The sequence below is a fragment of the Elephantulus edwardii genome, unplaced genomic scaffold (assembly GCF_000299155.1).
Source record: "Elephantulus edwardii isolate Elephantulus edwardi_28Jun2011 unplaced genomic scaffold, EleEdw1.0 scaffold00647, whole genome shotgun sequence".
NCBI lineage: Eukaryota > Metazoa > Chordata > Mammalia > Macroscelidea > Macroscelididae > Elephantulus > Elephantulus edwardii.
The window spans coordinates 17,833-26,748 of NW_006400397.1; positions in this window are offsets into that span (position 1 = coordinate 17,833).

Genomic DNA, 8,916 nt, shown 5'->3' on the forward strand with positions numbered 1-8,916 from the left:
AGTCTCTGTAAGTTGCAAGTGACTCAGTGGCACATAAAAACAGTAGAGCAAAACTCATCAGTGACATGTATTATGCAGATGACATAACACTGCATGCTTAAAATAAAGCATTTATTGAAAAAGACAAAACACTATAGCCTTCTGTATGGATTACACGTCAACATAAAGAAAATAAAAACCCTCCAAAGGGAACTAATAATCACCACTATGATAAATGGAAAAAATATTGAAGTTGTCAATAATTTAATCTTACTTTGATCCACAATCCACACCCACGGAAGCAGCAGTCAAGAAATTAAGTCATGTATTACACTGGGAAAATCTGTTATCAAGGACTTCTACCAAATGCTGAGAAGCAAGAATATCACTTTCAAGGTTAACGTGAGTCCAACTCAACCCATGGAATTTTCAATTGCTTAAATGTTTGTGAAATTTAGTAATTAATAAGAAAGATCAAGAAAGAACTAATTCATTTGAATTGTAATATTGACAAACAAAACTAAATATATTGCAGAAATAATACAAAATAATGCCAAAATAATAAAGAAGTGGAAGAAGTGCAAACCAGGCTGTTCCTCAGAAGCTTGGATGGTGAGACTTCATGTTATCATGTTATCAGTGGGGTCCAGTCCTTACCAAAAATGTCATGGTCAGAAAAGTATAAAGTCAACAAAGGAGAGGAAACCTTTGATAATATAGACTGACTGACACATGGACTGTAGCAATGGTCTTGAGGACAGCAGAGATTGTGTGGATGGCACAAGATCATTCCCAGGAGTGCTAGGAGGTAGAATCAACTCAACTGCCACATAGCAACTCAAACCCTAACCTCACAACCACCTGACGAAATCATGAGGTCTTGGGAAGACTTTCAAAAGTGCATACAGAGAGATAATAAGTGCACTAGAAACTCAAATAATGGAAAATTAAAGGGTTTTGCTCACATAAAGTTACTTTTAATGACACTTCCTATCAGTGGAATACACAATACGTAGCCTTTGCCCTTTGATTCTTTACCTAAGCATAATGTTGTTGAAGGTGAATCATCCTGTAACATGTCAGTATTTCTGTTTTCCTCTTCTTTAAGTTGCTAAATACTACTCTGTTGTACTGCAGTTTCTGGTTACTATGAAGCGTCACATGTATGTTTAATATTATTATTTTGTCTATCATGTTTTGTATTCATCTGTTCTTGATCCATGTACCTCTCCATATTTACCTTGAGATATATAGATATATATAGAGAGATAGTTATGACACCACTGGTATTTATTAGAGGCTACAGTGAGAAGGAGAACACCACAGCTCCTGCTTCTGAGGCAGTGTTTCCTAGCCTTTGTCTGTGAACTCCTTCACTTTGTAATAATTTAAAAAAAATATAAATCTCATTTAATTAATATCTCTATAAGGACATAAATATAATTTAAAAATTTTGTTTTGCAAATGCCCATTTTCATTTGATTAATTGTCATTTTATCTTCTGCTTGTTTTGTTAATCTCCTTCAATGTGTTGGTTTTTGTCATTTGTTACAAAGTTTTATTTTATTGATTTCTTTTCAAAGTTTTGTTTGTTTTTCTCTTCTACAATTTTTGGTCTTGTTTATTTCTAGTAGTGTGGAAATTGTCTCATGTCTAAAGTTCCCATAGACTCTTCTGAAGTAAGATTTATACTAAAACATTAGGCTTCTATTCTGTATGATATTGAGAATTTCAGCTCTGAAGTGGAATTCTATTTACACCACTTTGCTTCATTCCTTCAACTATTCAAAATTTCTGTTATAGATTTAACCAGTGAAAATACCTTTAAAATATATACAAAATACAAATTGTGATCAAAAACATTGATTTCAATTGATGTACTATACAGAAATCATATTGACTATGTTGTTGATTTTGCTTACCAAGGAGTCAGAATTGAACCATAGCTGACCCTCCCACGGGTTTTCAGAAGCAGTTAATTGCATGGGAGAAGGTTGTTCATCTTTTTCCCAAAGAGTATCTGGTGACCTCAACTCATAAGCTATTGGTATTGCACCACAGCTTCTTGCCACTAGGCCACCAGAGCTCCCTCTATCTGTGGAATTAATCATTGGAAAAGCTCAAGAACAACAGCCAAAAGCAGGACAAGAGCTAAATGTGGAACAGATCAGGAAGAATTCCTGTAAAATGCAAATTGAAGCTGAAGAAATTGAAACAAGTTCACAAGAACCAAGATATGATCTTGAAACCACTTCTTCTTAAAGACTTGTTTAAGAATAGATTTTGAGGTCTTGAACACCTGAGGAGTTGACAGGATGTCACCAGATAACATCAAGAAAAACATGAAAAGATAAAATTAGATGTCAAGAGACTCTAAAAATTGCAGTGGAATGTTGAGAAACAAGGGAGGAATTACTGAAGTAAAAGAGAGAATAAGAAGATTTCAAAGGTAAATTTGGGAAGGCAAAGCAAAGTATTAAATGTACAAAGAGCTTGCTTTTGTTGTCCTTGTTATGTGTCATCAAGTCATCTGCTACTAATAGCAACCCTATGTACAATAGCCCTAAATCCTGCTCTATCTTATGCCAATCTTATTGTCTCTGGCACAACTACCCCCATTATCCCAGTCACTAAATCAATCTATCTCATTGAGAATCTTCCTCTCTTGTGCTGACCCTCCACCCTCCCAAGCTTGACATCCCACTCTAAGGACTGGTCCAGCCTTGCAACATGTCCAAAGTATGTCAGATGAAGCTTCAGAATCCATGCCTCCAAGGAGCAGCCCAGTCTCACCCTCTCTAGGATGAACATGTTTATTTCAGAGTCAGAAAATAAAAAAGAATGAAATCACTCAGTATTACTCAAACTGAGTAAAACTCAGTTTTCAGAGAAACTAAAACCAAATTGAAACATCAAGCTACAATAAGATGTTAAGGACAAAATCTTGATTGATTCAAGAAGCATCAAAAGAAGGTTGGAAGGAATACACGAAGTCAGCATATTGGCTGCCATGAAACCATTTAGGAAGTAGCATGTGATCAAGAACCAGTGGTAATGAATGAAGGAGTTCAAGCTGTTCTCAAGGAATTAGCAAAATTATGGCCACAAGAATTGGTGGAATATAAAATGGCATGCCTACAACATATGCACCCCCAGATGTACTCACCAGGTTGTATAAAGAAATTTAGAAGATTTCCTGGCCATCTGCCTGGTCCTATTTGCTACCATTCCTAGGAGAGATGATTCAACAGAATGTGGAAATGATATAACAATATTAATATCACACACAAAATCCCACTGAATAGTATTTTTAAATGGCTAGAAAATTTCAAGGACAGAGAACTAAGAAAAATTCAAGCTCCATTTAGAAGAGGCCACAGCATCAGGAATATCATTGCTAACATCTGCCAGATCTGAGCTCTAAGCTAAAAGCAGAGAATGCCTATTTGTGATTTACAGACTATGCAAAGGCATTTGACTGTGTGAATCAGAACAAATTATGAATACATCAAAGAAATAATTCACCATGACCAAGTGAGATTCATCATAGATATGCAAGGAAGGTTCAACATAAGGAAAACAATTAATGTAATTCATATTAGCAAAGCAAAGAACAAGAACCCCATGATCCTATCAATTGATGCAGAAAAGGTCTTTGACAAAACCCAGCACCCTTTCTTGATTAAAACACTCAACAAAATAGAATTAGAGGGGAATTTCTTCAGTGTAGTAAAAAGTATTTATGCAAACCCTAGAGCCAACATTGTTCTCAATGGACAGAGGTCAAAGGCATTCGCTTTAAGAACAGGAAGTAGGCAAGGATGTCCACTATCACCACTCTTATTCAATACTGAATTGGAAGTCTTAGCGGTTGCAGTAAGACAAGAAAAGGGAATAAAAGGTTTCTAAATTGGAAAAGAGGGGGTAAAATTATCTCTATATGCAGATGATATGATAGTATACTTAGAAAACCTAAAGATACAGCAAGAAAACTATTAGACACAGTGAACCAATTCAGCAAAGTAGTAGGATACAAGATCAACATACAAAAATCACTTGGATTTCTCTACAGTGACAAAGAGAATGCAGAGCCAGAGCTAAGAAAAACAATACCCTTCACTATAGCTAATCACAAGATTAAATACTTGGGAGGAAATTTAACCAGAAGCACAAAGGATCTACTCAAAGAAAATTTCAAAACATTACTACGAGAAACAAAGAGACCAGGAGAAGTGGGAAAATATCCCTTGCTCATGGATAGAAAGACTCAATATTGTGAAAATATCAATACTACCAAAGACAATTTACACATTTAATGCAATCCCAATACAAATTTCAATCCCATTCTTCAATGAGATGAAAAAGTCAATCTCCAATTTCATTTGGAAAGGAAAAATCCCAAATAAGCAAAGCACTCCTTAAAAATAGAAGAAAGGTAGGAGTTATCTCACTCCCTGATTTCAAATCTTACTACACTGCCATGGTGGTTAAGACATTATGGTACTGGTACAATAACAGACACATAGATCAATGGAATAGAATTGAGAACCCAGAAATCAGCCTATCTATCTATGGTCAACTGATTTTTGGAAAGGAGATGAAATTAGTTATGTGGGGAAATGACAGCCTTTTTAACAAATGGTGTTGGCAAAATTGGAAAAATATCTGCAAAGACTCAAGCAAGATCCACACCTCACTCCATATACAGAAAACAACTCAAGGTGGATCATGGACATAGGACTAAAACCAAAGACTATAATCTTGATTAAAGAAAAACTTGAAAATGTGCTAGAAGTTGTAATCCACAACATAAACTGTCTTCCAAGTATCCTGAAAACCTACAACCGGGAGAAGATAAAATAGATGAATGGGACCTTCTAAGAATCAAATCCCTATGCACATCCAAAAACTTCTTCAAAAGGGTAAAAAGGGAAGCTATAGACTGGGAAAAAGTATTTGGCAATGACATATCAGATAAGGGATTTATGTCTAGAAATTATAAAATACTTGAGCACCACAGAAAGATAAAGGTAAAGAATCCAATAGAAAAATGGGCACAGGATATGAACAGGCACTTCACCAAAGATGACATTCAGATGGCTAACAAGCACATGAAGAACTGTTCAAAATCCCTATCTCTAAGAAAGATGCAAATTAAAATAACTATGAGATATCATCTCACCCCAGTTAGAATAGTAAAATTTAACAGAACAGCAAGCAACAAATAGTGGCAAGGTTGTGGATAAACTGGAACCCTTATTCACTGGGGGTGGAAGTGTAAAATGGTGCAACCACTGTGGAAGGCAGTATGACATTTTCTCAGAAAACTGCAAATAGATATACCATTTGACCCAGCAATTCCTCTACTGGGAATATATCCCAAAGAGACCATAACTGACACCCAAGCAGATACACACACACCCGTGTTTATCATGACTTTGTTAACAATAGCAAGGAGTTGGAAACAACTTAAGTGCCCATTAACAATGAATAGATAGAGAAGTTGTGGTATATTCACACAATGGAATACTATGCTGCATTGCAAAACAAGGAACTCATGCAATATTATTCAAAATGGGTGACCCTGGAGGACATTATCTCAGTCACAAAAGGACAAATACTGCATGGTGCTGCTGTTGTAAAGCAGGATGGCTATCAGAGTTAAGGAGATACAGAGTAAGATGGGTTCAATAATGTACACTGCATGTACAGATGAGGGAGAAAACTGTTTAATAGGGATATTTGATTAGGTATTTTGGTCATGACAGGAGTCCAGAGCGAAGTTTGCATAGTGGAGTGTACCTAGGGGTTGCTGTTGTTGTTGCTATGTGCCGTCAAGTCGCTAGGGGTAGGGATTGTTAAACAATGAAAAAATTTTTCTTTTACTTTTCTAAGAAGGTAGTATACTAGGGGGGAGAATTAGGAGGGGAGAAAAGTGCAACAATGAATGAATGGAAATCTAAAAACTCTGCAAATTTTCATTGAAATTAATAATAAATTTTTAAAAGGTACAAATTATGGCTAGCACTGAGAGGAACAGAAATCTCTGTGCATGTAATTGTACTCATGTGATATATATATATATCCAGACCAATATGCTCTGTGTGGAAGTACCAAGGAGACACTGTGCGGTTTCAAATCAAGAAAAGTGTGTGTCAGATCTGTATTGTTTCTCCATACCACTTTTATTTATATGCTGAGCAATCATTTGTGAAATTGGTCATCATGAAGACATATGTGGCATCAGGAAAGGAGGAAGACTCATCCAAGACCTGCATTATGCAGATGACACATCCTTGCTAACTAGAAGTGAGAAGGACTTGAAATGCTTGTCGCAGAAGATCAAAGAGTAGAGTCTTTGCAATACATTACCTCTCAACATGAGGAAAACAAAAGTCCTTACCAGTGGACCAATAGGCAACATCATGATAGATGGATAAAAGATAGAAATTTTCAATGATTTCTTCTTACTTGGATCCACAATTAACACTCTGCTAAGTAGCCAACAAAATCTAAATGATGTGTTGCCTTGGAACAATCTTCTGTCGAGGACCTCTCCAAAGTGCTAAAGAACAATCTGCTTAAAGACTAAGCAAGCTATGAGCTTTACAAGCCCTTGCTATGCATCTCAAAGTTGCATAGTGAATAAGAATGACAGGCGAAAAATCGATACCTTTAGGTTGTAGTGGTGGAGAAGAGTACTACGTATCTTTTGAGTTATCAAAAGAATGAACATAGATGTCTTGGAGAAAGTACAGCCAGGGAGCTCATGAGAGCCAAGGATGGTGAGATGTCATCTCACCTACTTTGAGCATGTTGTGAGGAGGGGCTAAAAAGTAAAGAGTATAACCTTGAAAACCATAAGAAGCAGTTCTGTTATCATCCTACAGGGTCACCGTGAGTTGGTACCAACTTCATGACAATGACTTTGGGTTTGGGCCTAGTGTCTATTGTTCCATTGTGCTCCCTGACTACTGCCTCTCTTGGGTAGTCTGTTCATACCAGTGACTCATAGTGCAGCTAGAAACAAAGAAAAAGCATGAAAGAAGATACCCTCCATCAGAAGAGTTAATGGAACCTATCATACGCCACATACACTCGAGCCTCTATCAGATTCCACCGTGTCCAGTCTGGCCATATATATACTATTGGCAACTTGCCAAAGCCAGCCCTGAGGAATAGGAGAGAGACTTGGAAACTTCCAGTCTTTGGAATTGTTCCCATCAGACCAACAAAAACAAAATATAGAACACCTTTCCTTAATAAGCTAACATTTTGCTCTTTGTGGACTTACTGGGCATTAATTTGAATTTTTAAAATATATCACATTAAAGCATCACCTTGATTATGGAGCTTTCTGATGTCCGCATAAATCTTGGAACCCCTGGGATCTTATCATGTTTGAAGCTGTGCTATCTCCTGGAGACCATCGAAAGTCCCATGTGGGTCACAGGGTCCAAACAATCCTGAGAAGAAAAAAGGGGTCTCACCAGTTTGGACAGTGGGACCTTGGGCTCAGGTTCAGTGGATTCTGGTCTCTGGTATTTCTCTAGAAACATTATATGCCTGTGAAAAACTATTGTTGATTGCTTTTGGATTGAGCAGGACTCACAGAGACCCTATGAACAAAAGGCCTGAAGCCCCTTGGCAACAATCACCAAAATTTATCAATTTATCAAAATTCATTGAGTTTCCAGAAGCATGTTGTTTAGGACGTGGATGCCACACCTGCTTCCACACCTGTTATAGTATGTTATTCTTTTTATATGCCATTGGATTCTTGTGATGTACAGTGACGCTATGTACAGCAGCTTGAGCCCTTCCCTTTCCTAGGAAATGAATAAAGAAGATTAAGGAATTTATACTTTTAAATTGTGCTGAAGACTATAAATATTTATTATCTCATGAAGTGCCAAAAGAAAAACAAGTCTATATGAAGAATGTGCAATTCGGGCAATTTCAGAGGTAATGGTGATGATGATGAAACTTAGTCTCACACTTTGTCTGTCACTATTGTCAGGAGGCACAGGCCTTTGAAAATGTACCTTAAAAGTACTGGTTAGAAAAAGGATTTGTTACATGGAAAAGCAGTTGTTAGGTGTCTTCTAGTCAACAGTAAAGAACAAAATGAATCCTTTCCCTATATTGTACTATCTTCATATAACCTTCCCCATGACAGTTGAAATTAACAATCAAAGAAGTAAGAATAGGTCTCTTCTCATGCAGAGAAAAAAGAGTGATGTAAAAAAAAGATTCAAGGAGATAATTAGTCTAAAGAGCTGATGAACCCCGTACACCACAGCCTGACCCTACCCTGACACTCTGTCTTGATGATATCTGGCTGGTCAGGATCACAGTAGAAGCTTCTGAGAGAGTGAGATGGAAAATTATAGATCACTATTCAGGACTGGAGTAATAGGAGTAGGTATGTCAGAGACAAGATTGGCACAGGATAGAGCAGAGTTTAGGGCTGTTATACCCAGGGTCACTATGAGGACACATAACAACAACAATATTCAAAATGAAGAAAAAATAGATCAGACTTACTGAAATGATAGAGATTAGTGGAACTCATGAGACTGTGTTGTTCTTATTGTTAGGTGTTGTTGAGTTGACTAAGACTCACAACAATCCTGTGAACAATGGACTGAACTTGGCCCTATACCATGCCATCTTCATCATCTCTGATAGACTTGAGCCCATAGTTAAAGCTACTGTGTTGATAAGCATTAGAAACCCTTCAAGACTAGATCTCAAGGACTTTAATAATGTTGTTGCTGTTGTTGTGTACCATCAAATTGGAGCTGACCTTATGGTGGGTTTTCAGAGGCAGTTAATTGCATGGGAAGAGATTGCCCGTACTTCTATGGAGCATCTGATGGCTTCGAACCCTGTGCCTTCAAGATTGAAATGCCACTTCTTGCCACTAAGCCACAA